General features: G+C 32.9%; 1 pseudogene; it reads right to left on the reverse strand.

Annotated features, from left to right (window-relative positions):
• Positions 1–4,492: 4,492 nt before the first annotated feature.
• LOC105178815 (ubiquitin C-terminal hydrolase 13-like) lies at positions 4,493–15,179 on the reverse strand (annotated as a pseudogene).
• Between the last annotated feature and the right edge of the window lie 1,177 nt (positions 15,180–16,356).

The raw sequence follows: 16,356 nt of genomic DNA on the forward strand, positions 1-16,356 counted from the left end.
TTGGGTACTTGAGACCATGAACGAGACATGTGCTGACTGAGGAGGACACCCAACTTATCCTCAAACCAGTTACGACCGATGAAGTCAAGCAGGCCACTTTTTACATCACAGACAACAAGGCACCGGGACCTGACGGATATTCTCTCGGGTTTTATAAAGCAGCCTGGCGGATTGTGGGAACAGAAGTCACGTCAGCTATTCTGGACTTCTTTGCATCAGGTAGGATGCTAAAGCAAATCAACACCACGCTTCTAGCATTAATCCCTAAGGTACACTCCCCTATGATGGTCATAGATTTTCACCCTATTTCTTGCTGTAATGTCCTCTATAAGATCATTGTGAAAATTCTTATTCAGATATTGAGTTTGACTTTGGATAAATTGATAAGCCCCTGTCAGGCGGCTTTAGTTCCGGGTCGTAGTATAGGCCACAATATTATGTTAGCACAGGAACACTTTACAGGTTATAATAAAGCACGGCTTCCCCCACGATGTGCACTTAAAGTGGACATTCAGAAAACCTACGACACGATAGAATGGAATGTCCTCCTACTAGTTCTGCACCTATTTGGGTTCACTGCATAGTTCATTCGATGGGTGGAGGAGTGTATCACATCACCCTCATTCTCGGTTGGTCTAAATGGGATACCACACGGTTTCTTCCCAGGGTCATGAGGGTTACGATAGGGAGATCCATCGTCACCGGACCTATTTGTCTTAGTGATGGAGGTACTTCATTTACTCTTACTTCAATTGATTGATCTGGACATGCTATTCTCCTTTCATTGGAAATGTGGACCATCTAAATTATTTCAGCTTGGATTTGCCGATGATTTACTACTATTCCATAAAGCTGATATGGACTCCATTGGGGTGTTAAACGGGGTCTGGATCGATTTGCCGAGTTATCTGGACTTCGGCTTAATGTGCAAAAGAGCCATCTCATTTTATCACGAGCGGCAAACGAGATGAGAGACCAGTTATTAGCATCGCTCAGGTTTCAGGAGGGGAATTTACCGATGCGATACCTGGGGCTTCCTCTAATCTCTTTCAGACTATCAATAGCGGATTGCCAACCTCTATTGGAAAAAATTGACAGTCGCATCCATGGTTGGGAGGGTACGATATTTTCTTTTGCGGGACAGATTCAGATTTTTAAATCCGTTCTCTTGGCTTTGAATATATATTAGGTTTCCGCGTTCATTCTGCCTATACGTCTTATGAGGGAGATCGAGAAGAGATTGTGTTCCTTCTTATGGAAAGGTGCTACTAGTGGGGGCTATGCAAAGGTAGCATGGAGAGATGTATGTAAGCCAGCTGTAGAGGGAGGACAGGGCTTACGAGACACTGCTATTCTTAACTGTGCCTTAATGGCTAAGAAATTATGTGATGTGATTCATTGTGATAGAACATCCATAGGGGTGGAGTAGTTTACCATGGGTGCTTGCATGACAGGTCCATTTGGACAATTCCTCAGCATGGAGGTTCGTGGGGTTGGAGAAAACTCCTTCGCCTACGCACCGTTATTCGACCATTGGTGGATTACCAAGTGGGTGATGGAGCTACCTTCTATTTGTGGTAGGACCCGTGGCACCCCCTCAGATCACTTATTCAAAGGTTCCCACGTGGCCCGCAACTCACTATTCTTGAACTCTCGAAGAAACTTAATAGGGTCTAGATGGACATTGGCACTAGCCTTCATCACGAACATGTTTGGAGATTCTACAGAATTTGCCCATAATCCATGGAGATGATGATCGTGTTCATTGGCGAGATACGAATGGATGTCTCACTATTGCATCACTATATCGTATATTTCACCCGCCGGGACCCATGGTAGGCAGGACTTCACTACTTTCAGGCTCCCTAAAGATTCATAGACATACATTCATAGTGTGGCTCGCTCTATTAGGAAAACTATCCACGATAGATAAACCGTAGTTGTCTTATCTTGGCACCCGTGTTCCTTGTGATAAAGGAGCAATAGAAACACATACACACTTATTTTTTCGATTTTTTTTGCCAGACGATGCCTCATAACTGTGGGACAAGATGTTCGATTCACATGGTCGAACCGAGGCTGGGCCATAGATGTGGAGTGGGCTACTAGGAAGTGGAGAGGGAAACATACCGTCAATTTATCCTACCGTGCACTACATGTTGCATATGTCTATCATATCTGGAGAGAACGGAACTTGCGCCGCTTTGCGCATGTTGATCGACCACCGAGCACCATCACTGCCATCATAGTGGATGATGTTAGACAGAAATCAGTAGTGGTAATTTATCACACTCTGTTAGTACTTCTGCATTATATAGACTGTGGTATATCCCATGGCCTGTCATGGGAGAAATCGATATTTGATTATGTACTGTACGCATGTACCTTTTTATTGATGAAACTTATATTTACCCAAAAAAAATAAATAAATAAACTTACTAAAAAACCCCTACTGTACATTTCTCTTTCAATAAATCTAATTCCTCAAACTTAACATTTTATAAAAACACACATATATCACAAAAGCTAAATGAACATTTATATTGACATTAAATATCAGGGGATAAGGTAATTATGCACTTTTATTTGTTACTTTGTCCTTTCACATGTTCTTATACATAAGAAAATTTTAGTCCTACTAACCTTAAAATATGACATCATAATGTCCTAATAGCCTAGCATAAAATATTTTCATGTAATGTTATATTGATTAATCCACCACAATTTTCTAATGTAATTGAAGGCTTCAAAACATAGTGATAGAACTGCACAATGGCCAAGACTAAAACAATATAATAAAAAAAAATTACTGCAGAATAGCAGAAATAATTTCAATAGCTCTTCAATCTATCTCTTTATCTATCTATCTATCTATATATATTTCTATATATACAATTAATAAAATAGACAATCTCCCAACAGTAATATACATGAACCCAAGTATAATTAACAATTACAAGTACTATATACAACTCATACAACGAATCTAGAATACGATCCTCACTGTCCTAAAACAGTTGATTGGTCATCCACGGCACAAATCTAGAACACCCACAATAAGCTAGTGGATTACATGTGAATCGACATGAAACACTACATCAAGAGAAGCTCTCCAATATATGTACAGATATGTATATTACACTCTCAACTTTGACAAATGTTTTACGGGTGAAGGCAATTTACCCCCTGTGATATTTAAAATGAGCACATTACCCTCTATAAAAAAAATATAACAATTTATCCCCCTATACTTTTTAAAATGAAGCAATTTACCTCCTTATATAGGGAGGTAAATTGCTTTATTTTGAAAAACATAGGGAGGTAATTGTTGTATTTTAAAAATTACACGGAGGTAAATTGCTATTTTTTTGTTTAACAAAAACCACCTAGAGGTGGGGGAAGCTTTTTGTAGTCCCCAGTCCTTCTATATTAAAATGCACAAAATAGTTACAATAGGGAGTGCTACCTCTCTAGAATTTCTAACAAAGCCATAAACAAGGAGAACTACTCCCTCACAACAAAAGACACAAACAGGTGTACTACAAAAATTATGGCAAGTCACATCGCTCTTTATTTTTTCATAAGGGGGTAATTTGCTCATTTGCGATGTCACAATGGGTTGCTTGCAATTTTCCCAATGTGTTAGTTATGATTTTTCACGATCTGGCTATATAAGGACCTCACTGGCGGCCACACTCCTAATTTTATATCCTCAAAGGCTTGTTATGTGAGGTGCGATACTGAAAAGAAGAGGTCATTGCAGATCTTAGTTAGAACTATTTTTATAGAAAACACAAACATATCACTAGAACTGCTGATATAAAACAAATATATGTCATGAATTTGTAAACTCAGTACGTTGCATGCCTTATTTTTGTTTTTAGAGCAACTAAGGTACGTCTTGTGTTTTATAGCATGCCATATTAAGTTTTCTTTTTCCAGGTAAGGGTAAGGGCTCATAATATAGCAATCAACTTATTTGTTCATAATATTTGGTTTCAATTTTGCTTCATCTTCGAGATGGGCCAAAAGATGGACAATGTTTATTTTGATTTGTTTCGGAAGTTTAGGTGGTGTTTTGAGATGTTTTAAAATAGTGCCTCATTTGTTTTTTGTCAAAATAAGTCTACACTAACTATAGGCCCTACAACTAAAAAAATTATATACATACTCATACATATATATAAATATATATAAAAGAGACATGATTTGACAATGAATAGTAGTTTTTGTCTCATACTAAACAACACCAAACATACCATACTTATTTTATATTATCTCCAAAAATAAATCCAAACATACACACTATCTCTATCTCCACAAGACACATCAAAATAAGTTAAAAATGAAACCAAACATAATGTTAGGTTTTCTGCAAAACTTTCAGTAAGATTATCAACATCAAGTGAAAAAATCAAATTTATTAAAAAAAATGAAAATAAAACAACGTATAGATTACCTGATTTGCTGCAGGAGCCTTCTAGGGGTATTTTTAACGTGTTAAAGTCCAAGAAATTGCTCCTATGAAACACAAATACTGCTTCTCTGTAGAGTCAAAACATATTATGAAATTTAAGCACATACGCATATACATATTGTCACAGAGTGTGTCTGTGTGAGAGAGTGAGTGAGACCTGGAAATGGTCGAACAAAGTACCTGAGTCCTCCAAGTATTCTGCTTGACTATGCGACACAAAAGCAAATCTCCACTGCATAAAATCGAGAAGATTCAAGCAGAAAGTAGAAGTTGTTGCAAGCCTAACCACATAAGCATCATAACATCATTTTAACTTAAAGTGATTGTAACAATTAGGCTCGGGCTGGAATACCTTCAAAAATTCCTCATCTCGTACTTGAAACTTGTTCTGCACACGAACCTTGATACGTGACAAAGTTTCACCAATAAAAATGGCTCGCCAAGATTATTAATTCGCTGCCAGAAGCAAAATGAATATATAAGAATTAAAAGTAAGAAAATGAAAGAGATAATGAAGTTGCAGTTGAATTAGAGAAGTAGAACGAGTACAAATATCTGAGGAAAACTATGAAGTAACGAACTGAAAATACTACCGTTTGCTTTTGAGCATCCTCATGCATGAAGCGACACACATGAATCAAATATTTACTTGGGCAAAGAAATTTCTCTTCCCCTGGAATCTGCAATGAGAAATTATAAAAGTGGAGAAATTGTTGATATTAAAGATGAACATATGCGGAAGCCAATTTTAAAGGAAAAAAATTCATAGCCTATCAAAGACACAGTACTAACATTGAAAGCAAATAGCAAGATATTTTTTGTTATGTCTATCACCTGAAAAATGCAAGCATTTATATACATAGACAGACATATGTATAGAGATAGAAACAGAACTCCTCTGCTCGTATAGTCCAATAATTGTCATTTGTTGCTGCGATCTTATCACTATTAGGATATATCTGTGGGAACTTCGAGTCTCAGCAACTGAAAAAAATAAGCATAGAAGGCTAGACATAAGGAATTTCTGACATCCATTTGGAAACACAATATATAATTTACTATGTGAAGACCACATGGGCAAAATACAAAAACCTAGCAAGTACTGAGACTCAACTTCCAAGTCAGAGTGCATATCTCCGACACATGCAATTTGTGTGTACTCAACCCATACAAGATTTTCCAGCGTAAAATAAATTGAATTTAACTATATAAGTTGGATTATTATGTAAAAGTGTACAAAAATATTGTTTTGATATTAATAGTACGAAACTAATGAATGCAAGAAAAAGAAGATGCAATAATTCAGGACCTTATAGATCTTGTGCGATAATGCTTCCAGCAACCTGAGCTCTGAATTTGGACGAGAAACTTTCACCTGTTTAACGTAAACATTGCAATAGTTAAAAATCATATAACGCTATGTTATGTGAAAAATCTTAGAATTCTAGGAACATACGCACGCACACTCCCGGTAATAACTTGTCTGCTATATTACCTTCTCCTCGAGATGCTCAAGCACATCACCAGCAGTGCTTTCTTTTGGCAGCCTAATACTGTGAGTTTCCAACTATATATCGTAAACAAATAAGATTTTTAATGTTTGCTAAATATATAATAAATTTGCAAGTCTTGCATATGTATGCACTTTGTTACTTTCACACCCTCATCAAATGAAACCCGACTCAGAGTTATATTAATGCATACTTGGTCGTAATGCAGCAACATCTCTAACAAGTTTTGTACTCCTCGAAATTTTATAGGACGAGCTTTTGGTCGCTGAGAGTAGATATTGTGTGATGTAAGTCGTAGTTTGGACGGATCATCGACTCCGAATTGGTTCGCTACTCTCTTAACAACTTCATCATATGAATCAAGTTTTGACCTTCACAATTAGTGAAATTTGAATAGCAGCGTTAAGTGGATCAATATTACCAATCATCACATAGGAAATTACACTCTAGAATTAAAAGTCTGTTTTGTATTGAACTTACAGTTGTAAATAGAATTCTACCTTTTCAGGCCTTTCCAAGGAGCAAAAGTGGATAAGCTGCAGAACAACAAACCAAAAAAATTAGGATATATTAGATGAAAGTTAGAAGCATCACATCATTGCTTTAACAAGAAGGTAGTTGCGGGGAAAAAGAATACTTTTAGACTTAGAACCATTATTTTGGGGTCACTGAAAAGAAATAGATGTTATAAATGGGGTACATTGAATAACTAATAGTGTCCAGGTATGCACACGCACATGCACACTAATATAATGGGAATCAAGACCAGGTGCAAGAGAAAAAGCAAAAATTTTAAAGAACCGTGGAAGATAGTATGATGAGATCACTCGATAATATTATACTCTGATATGATTCATTGTTTCTCGGAGGTGACAATGTACAAATTTTATATTTTGTATATTCTTTAAGCAAATAATAGCATCAAATACCAAAATACATTAATAGATAAAACCTTTTGTAGTCAAACAAATAATACGGACTTGGAAAGTAATTAATTATGCTTTGTTCAGGTAATTAACGTATACAATTGTCAATATGAGGCACAACATCAACTATGCGATAAAAGGGACCATTTCAAGGAGGAGAAATGCAGAGAGGGAAAATAAAAGAGAAGTCAAAGAGCAATAAATCACACAAACATAGGCATCACACTAAGATAACGAGAAACAAGGAGCAAGAGAGGGAGAAATAGAAAGAGTTAGGAATGTCAAAGAATCCTGGAAGATATTATGATGAGATCTGTTGCAAATTTCTCCACAAAGTGATGAACCCAAATGAAACAACAACTGCAGAGATAATGATAGATTTGAAAACCCTTATACATTAATTTCAGATCAATGAATAAAGATAGAATAACAAAAAAATAGCAATACGGAAAGCAGTAATGTAACCAGCACAGGAGCCAGATCTGGCAATCGAATGCCCAAGCGCCACCACCAGCCGGCAACCCTCATGGTTGCGGCAAAACCACAAAGCCACCAAGACACAAAGATCCATAAAGATACCACTAAGGCTTTATTTAGAATCACTCAAAATTCCACTAAGAAGTTTCTTTCACACTCAGCAAATATTCTCACAAAGTATTTCACGAAAAGGGGTTTTAGTTTTGTTGTTGTTCTATCTCTTTAAAACCATAGAAGACCAATATATATATATATATATATATTTATATAGATAGAACACAAAGCATAGAGATAGAAAGAGGTGAGATGATGAGAGAGTTCGAAGAGCATTGGAAACTTGAGAAGAACAAAACCAGAGATAGAAAGGAGGGACTGGAAGAGGCATCGACTGAATAGTGGAAGAATAGGGTTAAGTAGAAGAAGGGTAGGGTTTGTGGATCGGGTAGGGTAATGGCCGGGCAGCAAGTGGGCTACCATCCAAGTGGGGGAGGGGGTGGGGGGTGAGGTGGGCCATGGGCCAAAAAATCCAACAACATCATATGGAACAAATAATATGGGCTAGGAAAGTAATTTAACTACACTGTCTTTAGTTATCTTATACAATAGTCAATATGTAGCACATAATTGAGTATGTGATAAAAGGGACTATCTCAAGGAGGAGAAACATGTAGAGAAAAATAAAAGATAAGTTCGAGAACAAGCAAGAACGCAAATGTCTAATATTGCAGTGCAATAAATGGGTTGTTCATCTTAAGAGATTTGCAGCATAGGGTGTTTGCAATAGCAAGCTCCAATGTGGCAAATACGAGTCTCATCTACGTTAACCCTCTTATTGCTATTTTTAAGTATAAAATTCAAGTAAAAACATAACGATTCATTTTCTAGGCATGAGATATTGGATAAGCGTAAACTCGAGAGAGCTAGAGATATGGTTTTCATTCAAATGCAAAGCTACTATATGAAGTCTAAAATTATAAATAACTATTGATTTTACAATACAAAGGGAACCTATAGAAGAGAATTTGAGTGAGAAGGAAGTATTTGAAAGAATAACAAGGACAACATCTAGTAGAGATATACTCTCATTAAAAATAACTAAAAGTTGAAGGTTAGAAGGAAGTAAGCACGTGCATGCTCATCTGCACCGAGGTCCAGGTGGAGGAACGTATAAAGTGAGTTTTCACATAAATGCGCTTCCGCATCTACATCGGGGAGAGAGAAAGACAGAAGTGAGCTTGACGTATTTACATTAAAGAAAAGCTCAAATATGAAGAACTGCTAGTTGTGAAAACGGCAATATCGAAATGAATTATATGCCCAAAAAGTCCAAGTTAGACCAATATGGATTATGTTTGATACTTTAGGAAAAGATATTCCCACAATCCAACAACACTATCAACATAAGAATGAAATATGACATGTGAAGCATATATCTTGTAACTCCAATATAGTGATTCTACCTAAGATGCAAATACATACAAATAAATATTACTAATTAATATGAACACAATATTTATGAAAATGTACTTGAAGGATATGCTGGTATTCAAGGAAAAATGGAATATCCGGGCAACGAAATAGCTTCCTTGTTTGAGCAGGCAATGGCTTTTGATACTAGACAATGTCCTCATCCTCTAGCTGCAATAAAAGAAACCGGAAAGTTATCAAAATACAATCTTTGTCCTGACAAGATACTTGTGATTTTCATATACCTGGTTAAATGTAAATGTAAGTCCCATGTCAATGTACGCACACAAGACTGTGGGCTCAAACTTTATCTCCTGAGAAGCAAAAAACACAAGATATCATCGCCATTTAAAAAATATTTGGGGCATTTTGTAAAAGATATCTTCAACATTTAAACTGTATATGTGCATTTTATGAAAGATATCTTCACCATTTAAAATGAATATGTGAATTATATTCCATATGCATAGCAATTTTTAAGTCCTTGTAAAGAAATTGCATCTAACATGAGTTATGTTCATCTCCATGACATTTGACAGATGTAATAATAGCTCCATTTAATGAAAACAGTTGCATGTGGGTTTCATTTTAAGTTGCCACTAACAACAATCTGTTAGGATTGTTACTAGGATGTAGAAATAAGCAAATACTATCTCTTCCATTCATATATTGGAACAAACCTCAAAGAGTTCTATCTCATCATCAGGAGCATAGCTTGCAAGTTGATTTAACTTCTCTAGAATATCTGATGGCTTGTCATAGCTCTTCACAAAAAAGTCTTCCAGCATTCCTGGTATGAAATGAGAATAGATTAAAGGCCAATACCATTCTTTTATCTTTACTCTTCAGGAAATTACTCGTGTATGTCCTTTCCATAGATATTTACTCCACATAGAACCTCATGGGAAATAAGAGAACAAGAAAAATACCTTAACTCCCCTTTCTCACTCTCATAAAGCTTAAAGAGCAGTGAAATGTCATCACTTTCTTTATCAGGGAGAGGGCCAATGCACAAATCCTTAATCATAGTACAGAAATTTAATAAGACCAATTATGTAAAGAAAGGCCTTCAAAGCTCATTTACTGCATACATTTGGAATTCCCTGTGCGTGCTCTACCTCTAAAAACGACTGGAACTCATCATTGGAATTCTTACTTGATAACCTCTTTAAATGGCATTTACAATCATATAACAATCTGAAATGAGGGCAACATTCAAAATGTTAAGTGTGTTCAATTTAATACCCATGTAAGTAACTCCAAAGTGGAAACGATGCCGATCAAGATAAAAAACAGAGCCAATCAACAAACTCTAATCACGCCTTCCACATATATTTCTATCTGCAAGTTTTCTCTTTTATTTAATACTTATATATTTTTAATTTTACAGATATTTTATATAAATGGAATGATAATACAATCCTTCATTGAAATTTGATGTAATTATATATAAATTGTCTATAGTTTGAAAAATTACATTTAGTAACAATATCTTTTATTTTCATCCAATAACTTAATCCCTCTACTAGTCAAAATTCATAGAATTTTCTTATATATTAGTAAAAGATATTGGAATTGAAATATTTACCCGCGAATGACTTACTACTTATTGCAGGTCAAACAAACTTTTCCTCGCAAAACAACCTTATAAGGGTGAAGATATATCTCCTCGTATTAGCTTGCGTGAAGGAGCAGTTTAAATAGAAAAAATTATTTGACTTACAATAAATCAGTAATAAGTCAATCAAAGGTAAATATGGAGTTTCATTCAATCTTTTTTTTGCTAATATCATCACATTTGGTGAATTTTGACTAACGGGGAGAACTATTTGTTATATGAAAATAAAATCAGAAGTACTAGATGTAATTTTTCAAATCTATGTATAATTATACCAAATTTAAAGAAAAGGCGGTCTAATTATCCCTAAATAAATACATATTTAATACTATAATGTAAAATATATTAGAATTGTGTTCAATGAATATCTTATTTTTTGAATTCTATAAAATAATATGATAATTTAACTTATGTATTTACTAAAGTAATGATTAATAAATGATTTAGTATTTTTTATGTTGTTGTATACATTGAAATATAATACTACTTGTTCTTCTATTTTATTTTACATAATTAACAAAATAATAATTTAAATTGCTAGAGCAGTATCTTAATTATTTCATAATCAGTTTGGTTTTATTTTTAGAAGATTTTCTTTTCAATTACATATATATATTATTAAAAAAGTTTGTTATATAATTAATTCAGAACAAAAAACGTTTATAAGATAATCTTCTTTATAGTGATGAAAAATTCCAAGAAATACTGAATATTTTTATATGTTTTATACTTTATTAATGAAATATGTAAATTAGCAAGTTATGTTTAAATATTTACATAATTTAATTTGTATCTTTACACATCTTTGCTAACTAAACTAATCTATTTTGTAGAATTAGCATAAGTAAGAAGTTTTTAAAATTTTATATTTTGTAATAATCGATTAGTAAAAATATTTAAATATTATTATACATTCAATTTCATATTAATTGTCATTATACTTTCATAATTAATTAACTAGTTTTGATTAAAAAAATGTATATATATAAAAATACTTTTATGATTAAACATAAGGTAAATCTTTCTTTTTTTTTTGTGTGTAATATGTTTAATAAATATCCTTAAATACATTAATGTTTTAATGTTATCTTCCCAATCAAAATTTTAAATTTTCTTAATGAATAACCTTGAGTTCGAACTTAATTTTTCCTTTTCAAGTTATGTCGAGCCCGAATTTAAGCTTGAATCTTAAAATTTTTCCTAACTCATACCCTTACAATTACCCAAACAAAAATAGAAAACAAGAAGTCAATGCTATATATTATCCAACACAACTCGAAATACATTTTCTATTATAATTCTTGTTGCATCTTCTATTTTGTTTCACACATACAGATCACGTGTATAAAGATTATGTTATAATTTTATCTAAGGGAAACATTTTATACACATCAAAATATATATGTGAAACTAAATAAAAGATGCAACAGGAGTAGAAAATCCAATGTGGACACAACTAGGAAAAACCGCATAATGATGTGGCGAAAGTGATAAAAAAAATAATAAAGAAGCTTAAGATGTTTACGGTGTAGGACTCCTCTAGGAGTGTCAATGGCCGATTACAATGATGAGTTTTATTTCGGCGCTTTCCCCATAGCCAAAAACGTTGGAAGTACACTGGTGCAAGAAATTCTCTAGCAATCTTTTCCTGTCAATCATCTTCAATTTTAGCTAATACGAACATAGTACAAGTATCGAAAATAATATTTTTCTTCCCATAAAATAAAAGCCGTCTACTTTTGATTGCCAACTTTCAAAACTTGGCACTTTTTGTCTCATGACACCTTTCCATTAGATATTAACAAAAAAAACTACGTGATAGTTTATTGCATGGAAACAAAAGTGCTGTATTTTTAAGTTCCGACTAAAGTAAGAGTCATGTAACCAAGGGACCAAAAGTGTAAAGGCCCAATGACCAAGTATTTTCGTTAAAATATTTAACAGAAAGGTGTAATGAGACCAAAAGTATTACTTTTCATAAGTTACAGGGACAAAGGTGAGAATTCCATAACCAACGGGACAAAAAATAGAAAGACCCTAAATTACGATACGAAAAATATTATTCCAACATAGTACAAGTGACAAAAGAGTCAAAAGAACTACAACTTTAATCACATCTTGGACATTTAAGGAATAGTAGAATGCTAAATGGTTAAAATTACTAACATATTGGATGAAACATGCTATTTTCCCGACACAATATAAGTAACAGAAGAATAACAACAACAACAACTAAAACGTTAAATGGTTAAAATTACTAAAAAAGAACATGCTTCACAAGAAGAACAAAAGTGTACTCCTGTAAGAGTAAATGATATTAGACACAGGCTTATCATGTGCAGAGGGGAAAAAAAATACAATTACATACCTACACAAGCAGATTTTACAATAAGAAAAGTTCCAATCGATAGCTAGTGAACTAATAAGGTTGATTTTTATTATTGGTTCTTCTCTGAGATAGGGGGAGATTAAATTTCCTAGTGCAGTTGTTAGTTACAAATTCTATTACATTCAAGTATACACGACATGTGTATAAAATCCTTCCTTAGATGAAATTAATCACGTAATCTTTTAATTAAGGTGTGTTTGTATGCTACGGAATAAAAACTACAAAATGAATTGCAATAGAAAGTTCAATCTGTATAAAAGGACACTACAACTGTTAAGATTATGAGAATCTAACTTCAATCAATTGGAAATACTTATATAGCATAAAAGTGTAAAATGGCATAAGCTTCTGAACACAAAAACTTCTAACTTTGGCATGATCCACTAAATCAAAACATATATCCTTTCCAATCTGCCTTGCAAAATCTTCATCAGTCACAACCTAAAGACATCACCATCGTTCTCTGATTAAAAATCTGCTTAAAATGGAGACAATGAAATAGTAAAACTGTTACTATGTAGAAGAATTGTCAGTATAATTTACCTTTACAATCATGTACATATCAACTTCTGCTTTTTTTTTTCTTCTTTAGTTCTTTCTCTTTTTTCTCCCTCTTCAACCTTTCCTACACGAACAAAAAATTTTACTAATGTGAAATATATAGAAAAAGAATAACAAGATGTTTCGCTAAGCTTATAAGCACATGATCGAATCATTTTATAAGATGTTTAGAACCCTATAAGCTCTTGAGAACCATTTAGTAATTTTTTTTTAAGAGCTCATGAGATCCTAAGTAAGATATTTTGGATCTTATAAGCTCTTTAAGAAAAGGTTAACTTCACCTATCTTGTTTTTAAAATATCTTATAAGTTCTTCAAATATCGTCCAAAAAACAATAACACACTCACAATTTTGTTAGTATTTCAGTTTTAACCTTCCTATAATTTATATCCCCCCAAAACAAAATTATCTATTTGTATAATTTTAAATTCTAAGAGTTTGATGAATTTTTTTTGTTATTATTACAATATAAAAAGCTTAGGGTAAATTATATTTTGCTATCCGAACTACGCCCATTTTTACACTTCGCTATTGAAATTTTCTTTTTGTGTCACCTTACCATATCAACTTTGCGAAATTAGTACTGTGCCATATATGGTCGTCTTTTTATTGATTTTAGGCCTGGAGAACATTGCATGTTGCGCATATGTGTGATGTTTTTTCGATAAAAAACTTGGTTGAGAAATAGTTATAAATGACAAAGTGTAAAATTTTGTAAAATTAAGATAGTAAGTTGACACAAAAAAAGTTTAGATGCCAATATGTAAAAACGGTCATAGTACGGATGACAAAATATAATTAATCCAAAAGCTTATTACATCTAACACCCTAATGTCATACAAGCTCAAGCATCATATTTATCCAAATAATTTAAGAACTTATTTTTAAAGTAAGAATAAATATCTATAAAATCATAAAATATCTTATAAGATCTAGAAGCATAAGATGTTTCAATTAAAATTAGCCAAACACCCTTTAAGTTTCTGTTATAAAAGCAAAAATGACCTAGGCTGATTTTTTATCAAACCTTAAGATGCTGACAAATATCTCTGTCATCAATGTCGCACAGTATTTTATCCTTGTCACTTTCACGTATGTACACCAGCATATAGGCATTAGACTGCCTCATAAACTTGAGGGGGGCATTATATGGATTTGTCGTCATTACATGCTGTGAAGACATAAATGAAAAGGTAAGAAAGTATCAACAAGTTTTAACAAAAGCTGGAAAAATGAAAGGAGAACTTACTTCTTCTTCACCTCCATAAAGCTCGTCTAAAGCCTTTATTATGTCTTCTTTTGTCACTCGTTCATCATGGAATTTATACCTGAAACTATTGTTTTCAAAATCATCATATTGCATTCCATAACTCCAAAGTTTGCAATTTACATGACAAGCCTTAATTCTATTAAATTTATTTCATAAAAAAATTAATAGTGTACCAAAATATCACATAGTGTGTCAAATGAAGCTAGTTAAGTTTAAGCTTATAAGTCAATACAAAGCTAAAGAACATTAATAAATATAGATATGCAATTTTTTATGGATTAAATTCCATAACTAACTCAATACCACTGGTTGGATAGAGTTGGCCTTATGAATGCATAATAGTGTCTGCCGTGCACACCACCACTATGGACCAAAACACTGCAAAGAAAGAAAATAGTCAGAATGCAAATGTAAAGTAAAGTTCTGGGACAAAATGCATGAACTCCCCCTATGTTTTAAAAAGTATGCAAAAAACAACCCCATTATTTTCAGAAGAGGCTAAAAACCCATTCCTGTTTTGTTTTAGTCAGTAAAAAACCCCCATTCTGTTAGCAACTAAGGGGAAGTGGAGGAAACGCGCATCTGCTGCGTTTGGTAGTTATTTTCTGCGGTTTAGGTCATATTTAACGATAGTTTAGACTAAAATAGCCCTATATGGGTCTATATAATATACAAAGGGCTTTTTGGCTTATTTTGTGTCTTTCTTTTTAGCATTTCAAACCCTAAAAATAAGTATTAAATTGCTATATTTAAATTAAAATGTTAAATTATATTTAATTTATTTAATATTAAACTATTTTATATTTAAATTCAAATAATTTTTTAATTGTTACTTATTAAATCTAAAATTACTTTTAATTAATTAAAATATATAACAATAATTATTATTATAATTATTATTAATTAGCCAAAAATATTTAATTATTATAATTATTTAAAATATTCGTAATTAACTAAATATATTTTTATTAATATAATTAAAATTAATTAAAAATTTGAAAAAAAAAAGAAAATCTGCTATTTCGCCCCTTTTTCGCCGGAACCTTGTTTCTAAGGTTTCAGCGTTGTCCGGATGAATTTACGACGGCCAATGGTACCATTAGAATCCTCTCTTCAAGACGAATATTTTCATATCTTTAATTTGAGTTTTCGTCAATCATAAAGAGTGGGCTCAAGTAACGATTGCTGAATATATTTGCCGTTGATTCATCTCCGTCTCGTCGAATCTTGATCTTAGACCACTACCATCATAATCGTCTTTTCAAGATGATTCTAACGAGACCAACCTCACTTAATTTGATAAAATATTTATGGAGATATGATGATTTTAACAAAATCTCGTCGCCGGCGATGAGATTTTGGGGGGGAAGCCGGGGTTAAGTGGGTGGGGGTGGGAGCGCAGCAGGGGGGTAAAGGGGTGGGTAAGGTAGTTAGTTTTTTTTTTAATATATAATAATAATATATTTTTAAAAATTTTAAATTATTTATTTATAATATAAGTTAAATAATTTGTTAAATCTAGACCTTTTATTTTTTTAAAATCTAGCGATTGAGATTAATTCATTAGACCTAACGATCAATATTTGAACAACAAATATCCAACGGTCATTAAAATAGAAAATAATATATATTAAGTAAGGGTATCACGGTCATTTTCTAA

The sequence above is a fragment of the Sesamum indicum genome, linkage group LG13, assembly GCF_026168435.1.
Source record: "Sesamum indicum cultivar Baizhima isolate 11 linkage group LG13, ASM2616843v1, whole genome shotgun sequence".
Taxonomy (NCBI): domain Eukaryota; kingdom Viridiplantae; phylum Streptophyta; class Magnoliopsida; order Lamiales; family Pedaliaceae; genus Sesamum; species Sesamum indicum.